Source organism: Hyperolius riggenbachi, chromosome 1, assembly GCF_040937935.1.
Source record: "Hyperolius riggenbachi isolate aHypRig1 chromosome 1, aHypRig1.pri, whole genome shotgun sequence".
Lineage (NCBI taxonomy): Eukaryota > Metazoa > Chordata > Amphibia > Anura > Hyperoliidae > Hyperolius > Hyperolius riggenbachi.
In genome coordinates, this window is record NC_090646.1 from 147,940,316 (window position 1) to 147,954,547 (window position 14,232).

At 46.6% G+C, this 14,232-nt stretch overlaps 1 protein-coding gene across 3 annotated transcripts in view; it reads left to right on the forward strand.

The window, feature by feature from the left end:
• IRF2 (interferon regulatory factor 2) overlaps positions 1 to 14,232 on the forward strand; it is a 151,532-nt gene that overhangs the window by 27,042 nt on the left and 110,258 nt on the right. The window contains exon 1 of one of the 3 annotated variants that reach the window (XM_068268874.1): positions 5,469 to 5,658. The exons of 1 other annotated variant lie outside the window; for it this stretch is intronic. The gene's annotated coding sequence lies outside the window, so the exon portion shown is untranslated. One more of the 3 variants, XM_068268883.1, reaches the window with a different exon arrangement.

Sequence of the window (14,232 nt, forward strand, 5' to 3'; positions counted from 1 at the left end):
GTAGGGTAGGCAGATAGGTAGACGGGTGGGAGGGTAGGCAGTTATGTAGCAGGGTAGGGAGATAGGTAGCTGGGTGGCAGATAGGTAGCCAGGTGGGCAGTTAGGTAGCTGGGTGGCAGATAGGTAGATGGGTGGGAGGGTAGGCAGATAGGTAGCCAGGTGGGCAGCTAGGTAGCTGGGTGGCAGATACCTAACTGCCTACTCTCCCACCCGTCTACCTATCTGCCTACCCTGCCACCCAGCTTCCACCCAGCTACCTAGCTGCCCACCTGGCTACCTATCTGCCTACCCTGCCACCCAGCTACCTATCTGCCTACCCTCCCCCCGTCTACCTATCTGCCTGCCCTGCCACCCAGCTCCCTAGCTGCCCACCTGGCTGCCTACCCTGCCACCCAGCTACCTATCTGCCTACCCTGCTACCTAACTGCCTACCCTCCCACCCGTCTGGGTTTCCACTTGCGCGTTTTGTGGCAAATTTTTCTTTCAGAAAATTTGCATTGATTTTGCAACTAATGGTAGTGAATGGGGCTGTTTCCATTCAATGCGAATTTTCGTTAGCATTCATATGTGTGAAAAAAATCTGAGGCCCCGTATAATTTTTTTAGACATTGCGTACAATTCAAGTACAATGCTTTGTATAGGCAATGCGAATTTTTGCGTTACTTGTCCGAAAATTCGCATTACATCCATGGTTACAGGAAGTTGTCAGCAGTCATGATTAAGCTGTTACTAGGCAGATTATGTTATATTAAACTAATGTGAATTTTCACATACGAAAATTTGCGTAAAAACGCATAAACATTTACATGCAAATTTTCACCAATCAGAAAAATCTCACGCTATAGTGGAAACGTAGCCTTAGTTAGCCAATAAATGGTATCATCCTGATTCAAAACTCCTTGCCTCTATTGCCACTGCCATGTGAACAACAACCAATTCTGGGTACGGCTTCCAGTGACGTAGTAATAGGGGTTCAGAGGTTTGCGACTGCATCGGGGCCCTTTGCCAGATGGGCCCCAAGGGGCCTTCCCTCAACTGCAGTATTAGCTCTCTATTGGTCCTGGTAACTTCTATAGATACTTTGAATAGTGGTAATAATTAACAAACTGTTCCCTTCCCCATCCCCTCCTTGCACCTCTGATACTGCAGTTGCCATTGGCAGGTTTGGGTGCGCCGTATTAATTGGTATGTATAGAGTGCTTTGGGGCCCCCAATGTAAAACTTGCATCGGGGCCCGTAGCTCCTTAGCTACGCTACTGACGGCTTCGGTCACACTTGGCGAAATAAAGATTCTGACATAAGCAGCACAAGCCGCCATTACACTGGCTCGTCCTCTCCTGCTGAATCCTTCTGTATTTTACAGAACAGAAATGAACAATATATTTCACTAGCCAACCCGCGTCGTAGCATACGCCGCATCTATCTATCTTATAGAGTACGTGCCTCAACCTTGAAGCAAGAAGAAGTAGGCTTTCCATGAGAAAATATATGCGTGCTCAAACACCAAGTTTAACCCTAGCAAGTCTGGCTTTGCAAATCCGGCCTAATTGGCTATTCATGAGGCAATGCTCATGCAAATATGCATTTGCTTTCGCATGCCAAACTATGCAGGGTAAAAAAACCAATACTGCAAAGTGCTCTCTCGCTGCCTGGGAACGACAGCGGCACCCCGGAGTGGGAGGCTGGGTGGCGCAGCCGGCCGCCCCCCCCCCCCCCCCCAAGCGTGGCCAGCGCTGGGGAGAGCCGTCCGCACCCACCTCCTAATATTAAAAACAGCCACTTACCTTAACGTCCATTGGGTTCTGCTAAATGCGCATTAATTTTCTCATGGAAAGCATTTTGTGCAGTTTGTATCCTTTGGAGGCAGGTGGTGGATGGCTTGCTCTGGTGGTGTGAACCCTGGAGTGAGTGCGCCTGTCCTCCCCCCCCCCCCCCCGGAGTGCTGTATGTGAGCCAGCCCTGAGCTCTAAAGCTCGGGGTGACCCATGCTTCTCTCCTTTCTCATGTGGTGCCCCCAAATTAATGCGCATGTAGCAGAACGCAATGGACGTTAAGGTAAGTGCCTGTTTTTAATATTGGGAGGTGGGTGCAGACGGCTCTCCCTGGTGCTGGCCACACTTGGGGGGGGGTCGTCCACGCCACCCAGCCTCCCCCTCCGGGGTGCCGCTGTGGTTTCCAGGCAGTGAGAGAGCCTGGGACCCTGCGGTCCCCGAAGTTGTATGAAAAGGGGGCATTGGGAATCCTCCCCGTGGCGCTCCTGGAGGCCTGGAGCACACCAAAAACTGCTAGCAGATCCGCAAAATGCTAGCAGATTTTGAAACGCTTTTTCTTATTTTTCTGTAGCATTTCACCTAGCATTTTGCGGTTTTGTAAAGCGTTTTTGGTGTAGTAGATTTCATATATTGTTACAGTAAAGCTGTTACTGAACAGCTTCTGTAACAAAAACGGCTGCAAAACCGCTCTGAACTGCCGTTTTTCAGAGCGGTTTGCGTTTTTCCTATACTTTACATTGGAGGCAGAAACGCCTCCGCAATCCAAAAAATGCCTCACCTCGGGAGTATGCGTTTCAGCAAAACGCCTCCCGCTCTGGTGTGCACCAGCCCATTGAAATACATTACCCATGCGTATCCGCAGCCGCAAGTGGATCGCAAAACGCTGCCGAACCGCTCTGGTGTGCACTAAGCCGGATAGTGCTAATGTAGCATGTAGCAGGGTGACTGCTTTGTGGTATTGGTTTGTGCATGCATTTGCATGAGCATTGCCTCATGAATAGCCAATTAGGCCAGATTTGCAATGTCAGACTTGCTAGGGTAAGGCCTCTTTTCCATGGACTGTGAATAGGCAGTGATATGGCTCTCAAACTCTCACAACTGCTCACTGCTGCCTGGTAACTGCTTGCTGCTGCCTGGTAACTGCTTGCTGCTGCCTGGTAACTGCTTGCTGCTGCCTGGTATCTGCTCACTGCTGCCTGGTATATGCTCACTGCTGCCTGGTAACTGCTTGTTGCTGCCTGGTATCTGCTCACTGCTGCCTGGTAACTGCTTGCTGCTGCCTGGTAACTGCTTGCTGCTGCCTGGTAACTGCTTGTTGCTGCCTGGTATCTGCTCACTGCTGCCTGGTAACTGCTTGCTGCTGCCTGGTAACTGCTTGCTGCTGCCTGGTAACTGCTTGCTGCTGCCTGGTAACTGCTTGCTGCTGCCTGGTATCTGCTCACTGCTGCCTGGTATATGCTCACTGCTGCCTGGTAACTGCTTGTTGCTGCCTGGTATCTGCTCACTGCTGCCTGGTAACTGCTTGCTGCTGCCTGGTAACTGCTTGTTGCTGCCTGGTATCTGCTCACTGCTGCCTGGTAACTGCTTGTTGCTGCCTGGTATCTGCTCACTGCTGACTGATAACTGCTTGCTGCTGCCTGGTAACTGCTTGTTGCTGCCTGGTATCTGCTCACTGCTGCCTGGCAACTGCTTGCTGAGCACACAGCTCAACAGTCCGTGGAAAAGAGGCCTTAAACTTGGTGATTGAGCACGCATAAATTTTCTCATGCAAAGTACTTCTTCTTCTTGTTTGAAGGTTGAGGCACTTAGTCTATTATATATATAGATACCAAGGCTGGATTTATACTCCCCCCAGTATGTTGTGGCACCCCTTCCATGTACAGCAGCGCCCCTCGCATTCCATGTGCAGCCCCCTCTTCCATGTGTAACATCTATGAACTGCAGCCCCCCCTCTTTTTATGTACAAGCTCCCGTGGACATTAACTTCCATGTGTTGCTCTGCATTTGCAGCAATTATTATTTCATGTCCAGGTGCCAACCTGGGCTGCAGCCGCCCAATGCCCAAGCCTTTGTGGCCTTCCCAGAAATACAGCCCTGATTTTAATAATACATAATAATAACCCTAATATTTGCATAGCACTTTTATATCTCAGACCTCAAAAACTCAGACTGTGTGCGCAGCCTGGGAGTACTGATTGATGGGAAATTAAGCTTCAGGAATCAAATCTCAGCTGTTGTGAAACATTCCTTCTTTCATCTAAGGAATATTGCAAGGATTAAACACCTAATTCCTTCAGAGGATCTTCCAACCCTAGTTCATGCCTTCGTCACATCAAGGTTAGACTACTGCAACGCCCTCTACACAGGCCTGCATAAGAAAGACCTACGCCGCCTGCAATTAGTACAGAATGCTGCCGCAAGGCTGTTAACGAGCCAACCCCGCCATTGCCACATAACACCAACCCTGAGCTCACTCCACTGGCTACTGATAAAATGGAGATTTCTGTTTAAGATTGGCTTACTGACATTCAAATCCTTGCACAATCTGGGCCCTGGATACCTGAAGGACTTGTTGCAACTGCATCACACCCCCCACAATCTTAGATCAAAAGGACGTAACACCTTGGTCACCCCCAGAGTCCACCTCAAAACTTTTGGAGACAGAGCCTTTTGTCATGCTGCCCCTATACTTTGGAACTTTGCCACACCCAATCAGGACAGCTCCATCCCTGGAAGCATTTAAAGTGAATGTTTACCACTTAAAAAATAGAAAAGTCAGATACTCACCTAAGGAGAGGGAAGGCTCGGTCCTAATGAGCCTTCCCTCTCCTCTCCCGGTCCCGCGCAGGATCCCCCGTAGCAGTATTCGACCAGTTCGGTCAAATACTGCCACTTCCGCAGCCGAAGGGATGTTTCGGAAGCCTTCGGGAGCACTCGGGCTCCCGAAGACGGGCCGCTCCATACTACGCATGCGCGAGCGTCATCTATGACGCAATCACGCGTGCGTAGTATGGAGCGGCCCGTCTTCGGAAGCCCGAGTTCTCCCGAAGACCTCCGAAGTCCCTGCAGCGGCGGACGCGAACGGGGGAGCCAGCGCAGCACCGAGGGCACCGGGAGAGGAGAGGGAAGGCTCATTAGGACCGAGCCTTCCCTCTCCTTAGGTGAGTATCTGACTTTTTTTATTTTTTACGTGGTACCCATTGGCTTCAAGTCTAAACTGAAAACCTACCTCTTTAGTCTGGCATTCATGAACATCTGACTATCTCCTCTGTAACACAACCCAGCCTGCAACCCTGTATTAATCTGAGACACAACTATGCGCTTTGAGTCCTATGGAAGAAAAGCGCTTTACAAATGTTATTGTATTGTATATCATTACACATGCAAAACATCACTGCGCTAAGGAGTTATGCTTGCACAGGGTTTTCTGAGAACTAGGCCTCATCATGGTGACAGTCTATGCTTGTCCCTCTGACAGCAGACATTTGCCTTTAGTCACGACACCACGTTACAATTGCACTTTTATGTGTATGGGCATCTAGGACTATCGCTCCTCCTCCCAGGGAAGTGCTATGAGCGGCCCGTCGCCCTTTGCGCAGAAGCCAGGCAGTGACGTGCGGCAGCTGGGAGTCACAGGGAAGTGAAAATGAAATTGCCTTTTACTGAGAATGGCTGGCGGAGTGGGCGGCCTCGCCAATGAGAGCGCTGCAGAGAAGGAGCAGATCCTCCCTCCCCTCCCTGTCCTTGTGCTGAGCAAACACGAAACAAACAAATCCAGGGAGGGGGATCTTCTGCCTCAGCTCTCTCACTTTCCTCGCCTTGTTTTGCTTTCGATCTGGAAGCCTCACTTTTAGTTTTGATCCTGCGATCATTTTATTGACTGCTGGTAAGTAACTTCTAGCGTCACCTGGTCGCCGGTCATCTCCTGCCAGGACCATCTACACAACATTTTAGCCTTTCCGAGCACTGTGTGCCTTCCCTACAAACACAACAGGAAGCAGCCAGTTACGAAATAAATGCGAGAGGGAAAGCGATAGAGAGATCGTGGGAAGCGCCGATTTGGGGCTGTGATAAGGTGAAGTTTTAATTTCGCTTTTGGATTGGAGAGTGCTGCTGGTCGGGCTGACAGCTGCTGGTCAGGATCATGCCAGGTCTGCTGCCAGCTGGGCAATCCTCCCCCCGGGCACTGTGGATGGCTGCAGGTAATATTTGCAGCAATTTGTGTGACATGATTTGAGGATCTGACGGTGTGGGGAGCTTATAGGGGAGGCTTTATAGGCCGACTGTATGTACAGCATGGATGATAGGAGTGCTGGGCACATCCCAACCAGCTGCAGCTCCGAGCTGACAGGCTGCTATTTCCAGCAGGAGGGACAAGCCTTTTAAAATAGCTCTGATATGATATCAGTGTGTGTTCTGGAAGCTCATAGCAGATACCCTGCAGCAGAATCATGTCATAAATGGCAAGGAGCAAAATATTGTTCTTGTGCTATTTTCTCCAATCCTGTAGTGTGAAGAAAGAGAGGGTTATTGTTACTTTTTTATTTAGCACTGGAAATTATTGCAGCAATTGCCATGAGCAATTCACATCACCAACTATCCCTCACATGTTCTCCTAATCTAGGTATGTTCAAAGTCTGGCCTGGGGGCCAAATGTGGCCCACCAAGCGGTGGTGGCCCATGAAACTCTCTACAGCTGTTAATTGCATGTGGCCTGCAGTCCATCGCTGTGGTGCCACATGCAGGGGCCACCTGATGTGATCACTGCTTTCCCCTTTGCTTGCCTGTAGGCTATTGGCCACCACTGTAGCAGGGGCCACCTTGTGTCATTGCTTTGCCTTCCCCTTTGCTTGCCTGTAGGCTATTGGCCACCACTGTAGCAGGGGCCAACTTGTGTCATCGCTTTGCCTTCCCCTTTGCTTGCCTGTAGGCTATTGGCCACCACTGTAGCAGGGGCCAACTTGTGTCATCGCTTTGCCTTCCCCTTTGCTTGCCTGTAGGCTATTGGCCACCACTGTAGCAGGGGCCAACTTGTGTCATCGCTTTGCCTTTCCCTTTGCTTGCCTGTAGGCTATTGGCCACCACTATAGCAGGGGCCAACTTGTGTCATCGCTTTGCCTTCCCCTTTACTTGCCTGTAGGCTATTGGCCACCACTGTAGCAAGGGCCACCTTGTCGCTCTGCCTTCCCCTTTGCTCGCTTGTAAGCTATTGGCCACCACTGTAGCAGGGGCCACCTTGTCGCTCTTCCTCCCCCTTTGCTTGCCTGCAGGCTATTGGCCACCACTGTAGCAGTAGCAGCCACTGATTATCCAATGCCACTGATTAGCAGCTGTCACTGTATCAGTAGCACTATGCCTGCATACTGAAAGGGACATCCTAACTGCACATGGTATATGGGTTGTTTCCTGTGGAAATGTTTTGTTTGATAAGGTGTCACAGGCATAATGTACCTAACAGCAATCATCAAAAATTGTGTTTAATTTCACTAGTTTGAACCCTTAGCACTCTCAAGACTGGTGATATGGCCATTGGCCTAAAATGTTTGGACACCCCTGTCCTAAGTCAGTGTCCATAGTCATAAGGTGCCCATCAATTAAACAAATCTTGATTGTACAACCTTATCATATCTGTTGTAGAGTGGTAAACTGAGCGAATATACTTTGGATATTTCAGGTAGTACCTCATGTTACATAAAATTGGGCACTAGCCTCGTTAGGAGACCGAGCAGGAAACCTTGTAGGGAACAGTTCTCCAATCACTGCCCCTCTGCAGCAGGAAGCATTGTGATTGGCCGAATAATGTGGGCATAGTTTACTACAACTAATCTGAAACCTAAAAGCACAAAAGGGTGCCATCCACCCAATCACATTAGAGGAATTTCCCTCTAAGGCTTCCTCCTGGGTTCCCTAAAATTGTACAATCAATATTGTATCTTTAATGGACATGGTATGGTTTCCGACTAACTCTGAGGCCATTTTCGGGGCAATCAAGTTGAGCCACCAGTCGGTTTTGGGGAAGTGGGACAAACTTTGGGGAGAACATACACCCCCCATGTAGATAGTGTACTGGCCAAGAGTTAAACCTAGTATTCCAGGGTTATAAGGCAAGAGTGTTGGCCTGTTCTTGTGTTCTTTACTAGTTACTGAGGGAAGGAGAATGTGTTGACATAAAAAAGTTTATTTTGGTGCATGGCCAAAACATATGGTTTCATACTATGGATGGTATGTGTTTCTTGTAATGGCTGAAAGTCCAGTTTCACAGCATAGCGGCCATCATGTGAACAGCATGTAAATTATTTTTATGGTGTCTACATTTCTTGTTTACAGTATTCATGTTGTACTAAGGTTTGTGGTGCTTTAGATGTACTTAAAGGACCTCTGTCGCGAAAATGTTAAAATAAACGTAAACCTATACAATTAAGAAGTGCGTTTCTTCCAGAGTAAAATGAGCCAAAAATGACTTTTCTCCTATGGTGCTGTCACTTACAGTAGGTAGTAGAAATCTAACTGAACTGACAGGTTTTGGACTATCCATCTCCTCATGGGGTGTTCACATGGATTTCTTTATTTTCAAAATGCACTTAGTGATTGGCGGTTGCTCCGTCGGACTGCCAAACAAGTGTACGGTGAGCAGGGAGGCATGCCGGCATCTTTGTATAAATCCTTTTTTAGGGAGTGTCTTTATAAAGAATAAAGGCCATGCTGAGCATCCCCTATAGAGACATGGACTATCCCAAAATCTGTTGGTAATGTCAGATTTCTACTACTTACTGTAAGTGACAGCAACATGGAAGAAAAGTAATCTATGGCTCATTTTACTCAGGAAGAAACATACTTCTTATTTGAATGTGTTTTGTAAATTTTTATATTTTTCGCAACAGTTCCTTTTAAATCATATCAATGACATATCTTATTGCCCTGAAGGATCTTACAGTTAAATGCTAGTAGTGTATTGAGAGAAGCACATAATACCTGGAAGCCCCCATATATAGAAAACTCCATGCTGGTAATGTCACCATATTGTTCATGTATTTTTGCATCCAGTGTGCCGTAGCACATTTTTCAGTGCAATAGCAGTTCAAGTACAGTATTAACAAATGTTAACCATACAAGTGACTATGTGATCATATAGATCTGTATCTGCCTTGATATCTATCGTATACAGGTTCTGCAATTTTTGCACCATTAAAGAGAACCTGAACTGGGGGGGAAAAAAAAAAAAAAAAAAAGTCAAAATACCCATACACAGGTCATACTTACCTCCTGTGTAGTCTACTCCTCAATCTTTCTCCTCTCCTGCCTCCCATTTGTCCTCTATGATCAATGGATGTCTCTGTTCTCCATTTTAAAAATGGCCATTACTCCCTAACAGCTTCCTGGTCAGCACACTGTTAAACTGTAATATCATCCACTTGAGCCATAGGGAAACATGGACATTACCTGGCACATTCAGTTGTAACTGACAGCTGCTGATATATAACTGATAGCAACTGGTATCTTTCAGTTCTGACAAAATATTTGTCAGAACTGGAGGAGATCACTGTAAGAAGAAAATGGTGAGCCTCTGAGAGGAACTGACGGTGAGGAAAGTATGTAATATTCATTTGCAGCACGTCGTGTTTATTTTAAATCATTTTCCTCGCTTCAGGTTCCTTTTAAGTATTAGATAACATTTTAGAAAAAATCTAAAAGTGCGCACACATGCGCAAAGAATGTTACCCTTGGGGACCAGGGCTGAATGCTGGACAGATACGGCATAAGGCTTCATCCTCTCGACTTGTTCTGTTGCTGTGGAGGGGAAGGAGGAATGCCAATGCGGTTTCCAGTGGATGGGTAAGGAGGGGAACTATACACTCTTGACAAAATCTGGCACCCCAGATCTCTTATGCTGGGCATACACGGCTCAATTTTTTTGCCGCTCGATTCTGCGCCCGATTGTTTTCCGCGCTCGATTCTGCAGGCGATTCTCCTATCTTCTGCTACTTTTTTTTTTCTCTCATCTTTTCCTATTGTCCTCCATGCAGAATCGAACGCAAAACGATCGGGCGGAATATCGGACATGTCCGAAATTATCTATCGAGCCATCTAAGTGGCTCAGAATGGAGTCGTGTATTCCCAGCATTAGTAGTGGATCGGGAAGGCTGTACATGTGCTACATTTTCAGCAGAGATGGCCCTGACCTCCTTGGCTGACAACCATCTACCATGTGTACAAAGCTTAATGACTGATATAAAACCTATTATAGTGTATGGCCAGTTGACATGAGGCAAACCTTGCATCAAAAACAAAATACTTGGCTAACAAGAAGGAAGCCTCTGGATACTTCCAGCGCTGCGTAATATGTTGGCGCTTTATAAATAAATAAATAAATACTGTAGTGACTTCCTACGTCATCCTCCAGCCTCTGGATACTGTAGTAACATCCTATGCCTTCCTCCAGACCATTATTGCCACTCACGGTACTCACAAAGAAATGTGACAAGAGCTTGACTGGTTGAAGACCCGGGTCGGGGTCCTCTTCATGTATGAACTCGCCTTTATTGTGCCTGCAGTACGGTCCCAAGTACGGCTGCTCCTGTGCAGTAAGCCAAAGCCTCTCATGCATGCAGGTGGACCAGAGCTGCGCTCATGCATAGAAAGGAGAGTGGCCCGGGTCTTCTAGAGGGTCCTGGTGAGCGGCAATAGGGCAAGGAGGACACTGGAAGCCTCTACAGGATCAAGTGGCTCTCTTGTTCTTAGGGAAGTATCTGCTTTTTGTCCTGAGGTTTGCCTTGGGTTCACTTTTTTAATAGACTGATTCAGCCAATCCCAAGCAGTAAGTCACCGTGCAAAGGGCGTGCGAGCAGCCCCTCAAACCTCCCCCCCCCCAGTGACATACTGCTTGATGAACGGCAAGTACGTTACTGGGATTCCCGGGTTCCTCGTCTTATTTATTCTTTGCATGCGCACTGCACTACCGCCACCAACAAACTTGAAATTTCTGCGTCGCCCATTGACTTCTGATGTGAAGCAGTTAGTGCACTAGGCCCCACACACTTTATTTGCTGTTGCATTACCTTGCGTGCAGAAAGGGTAATGCAACACAAAAATAGCGCCCAAGTGTTAAAGGGACCTCAACGTTCGCGTTAACCATTAATGCACTGTATGCATCGCTTTCTGATTGACTGATTCTTTGCACTGAACTTCTAAGACACCAGTGTGAAAGTATTACACTATAATTGCATTGTGTTAGTAATGCTATTATATTGTCCAATGCAATGCACCATGGCGAACTTATTCTTGTATTAGGGTGGGTGTCAGTGTTACATGAAGTTTCTGGAAGTGGGCTATTTGTCATGGTATTTTTTTTTTTTTTTTTTTTTTTTTTTTTTTTTTGGTGCATCAAAAAGTATAGCCAGAATTGCAATAACCAGTGTTACGGCTCAAACCCACTAAAAGCCTTTTCTAATCGCTAGGGATTTTAAAAAAGGTCTTGCTCATGCAATGCTATGGGGGAATTTTATAAAAGCACATCACTCAAGTGGGATCACACCCACAGCATTACATTAGCAAGAGTTTTCAATTCACAAAGTGCTCAGAAAAGCGCTGCTAGTAGGTTCCAGACCTTAAGGGAGTCTGAAGCCATAAAAATTACCTAAAATCGCAAAACTGTATCGCTAGCATTTTGCTGAGTGATTTTACTACGATGCGTTGCAAAATCTCTGGACACTTCTGCGATTTCAGAGCGATTGCGGTCAGCACGTTATAAGCACTGTACCACAATTGGTCCTGAATCGCTCCAAAAATGCTGCAGGTAACACATTTGCGATTAGCACTAATCGCAAAACACCCGTGATCGTTGGCAATTGTGGCAATGAGAACACTGCCATAGGCCCAGTGCACACCGAGCGGTTTTTGGAGCGATCCGCCGCCCGCATCCGCCTCTAAAAACGCTTGTCTAATGTATTGCAATGGGATGGTGCACACCGGCGGTTTGCGGTTTTTGCCAAGCCGCAAACGCGCCTCCTGCTGCTCGTTTGCGGTTTTCGGAAGCGTTTCGTCCTCAATGTAAAGTATAGGAAAAACGCAAACCGCTCTGAAAAACGCTAGTTCAGAGCGGTTTGCCAGGCATTTTTGTTACAGTAGCTGTTCAGTAACAGCTTTTACTGTAACAATATGTGTAATCTGCTACACAAAAACGCACGCAAAACCGCTAGGTATGTTTAGAAAACCTCTCTAAACATACCTAGAATCGCTATGAAATCAGCTCCCAAAACCGCTAGCGTATTGCGGATCTGCTAGCGGTTTTGGTGTGCACTGGGCCATAGGGTAGAATAACACTAGCGCTTTGGCGATTAGCGGGAATCGCCGTAGTGTGAATGGCCCCTAATGATTTTCATTAGCAGCTGTTTCATGACGCTCCCCTGAGCTTTGATGACGGTACAGGTGTGATCCAACTGCTGGCAGCCTTGTACTAGCGCACTGTTCCATTTACAGCAAATGTTTGGATCAACCATGTTGCCTGTAGATGGGGAGGAGTAATAATAGGGTAGGGCAGTAGACTGGACCAAACTGAAACAGCATCTTTAGTTTAGTTTTTCTTTTAAGCTTAGGGAAGGCAGCTGGGGTCCATTCTGCTGCACTATCCTTTTCGATCTGCTTAAAGTCGGTCAGATTGAGCAACTGCCACTTTAATCTGCATACTTTCAGTTTTCATTGCCCAAAATTATAAAAATCTTGCCTGCATAGGGGGATAGCCAATACAATAAATCCTTAGCCAGTGCAATTGTTTCCTGGATAACGCAGGGCACCTTCTGCTTATTCTCCCATCTCCCTAGAATAGAACAAGCTTCTCAAGATAGTCAAGCATTTTGTCTGTGCAACAGTTGTTCCTAAACTGTCACCTGAAATGATCATAAACAATTGGTTTAAGTGACAATTATCCCAGGTGTGTATGTTGCTGTGTTTCTATGATTTAACTCGAAGTTTTGTCATTTTTTTAACCTCCCTGGCGTTCAATTTCCCCAGGATTTCTGTGTACAAAGTGATCTAATTAATGTTTATAACCCTTTTATGTAACTTGCCAAAACGTGTCAAGCAAGGGTCTAGTATACAGTGCAGAAGAGTATTGATGTGTGATTCTTGTGAAAAAAACAAAAAAGACACAAGGAGACCGGGAGCCCGATCTGGTGTATTATCAACGGGACACCAGAATATGTGTATAAAACAGAGATGTACTCACAAAATTGGGTTGCTGTAAAAAGCAACCACCTTTCTCGCATGTGAGGAAGTACCGTCCTCACTCGGCCTTGCTTCTGATAGTAAGTTAGGTCGCAGCTCCAGGTAAAAAGTTGGCCACTTGGAGAAACTTCCAAGTGTGCACTCCCTTAGGCCTGGAACCCACTGAAATCCGCAAACGCAAAACGCAACCGCTAGCGTTTTGCCTGAGCGGTTTGCAAGCGGATTCATGCGAGTTTTCGGTCGCGTTTTGCAACAGTGTATTTTTTTCCTCAGCGGTTGTGTAGCGTTTTGCGTTTCGCGTTTTTATCCTGATTGGTCCTGTGAATTATTTTTAATTTTGTTAGTGTGCTGAACCGAAAAACGCTAGCAAAACCGCTCAGTTTAGGTTTTGCTGAGCGTTTCTGCTAGCGTTTCAATACTTTACATTGAAGCGCTAACGCTCCCAAAATGCTGCAGGTCCTGCGTTTGCGTTTCTGGGAAACGCAAACGCTCCTGTGGAAGTTGCCCCATCCATTAACATCAGCTGAGCGTTTTGGCAAAACGGTAGCGTATCGCAGCGTTGCCAAAATGCTCAAAAAAACGCTCTTGTGGGTTCCAGCCCTTATACAGGGGTGGTAAAGATTCAGGAAGGGCAGGAGGCGCCCGTAGACATATATCAGTAGTAGGTAATATGATAATAGTAAAAAGGGTTTTCTTGTTCCAACCTTTATAGTAGTGAAACTCACACGTAAGGTAGTGGTAAATACTTCTTAAATTTTATTGGGGCACAAATGACAACGCGTTTCTCGGCTACAGCCGCTTCCTCAGGTCTATAGATGTGCCTAATGCGAAGTGTCGCTATCTTAACACTGATCTATGTCTACAGGCGCCTCCTACCCTTCCTGAGTATTGATGTGTATTCACGTCAATACTGTTCACAGCATGTTTTGTATTGACATGTATAACCGTCAATACCGCTAGGGAGGGATAGGCAACAGGGTGTTGTTTTTTGGGATTGCAGTGTGGTCCACTATGTAACATTGTACAGCTATATGGTACTGGCAGACAGCCGTTTTGCTTGGAAAAATACATTTAATGTCTTTTATTTATTAATAACCTTTGGTGTGAAGTCTTATTTTTATGTCTAGTTTAGTCTAATGCTGAGTGACCTATGCATGCGTTTAAGGATAAGGACACACTAGGTAGAAATGCTAGCGTTTTTGCCACTAAAGAAAGTCTATGGGCCGCATGTAAAAATGCA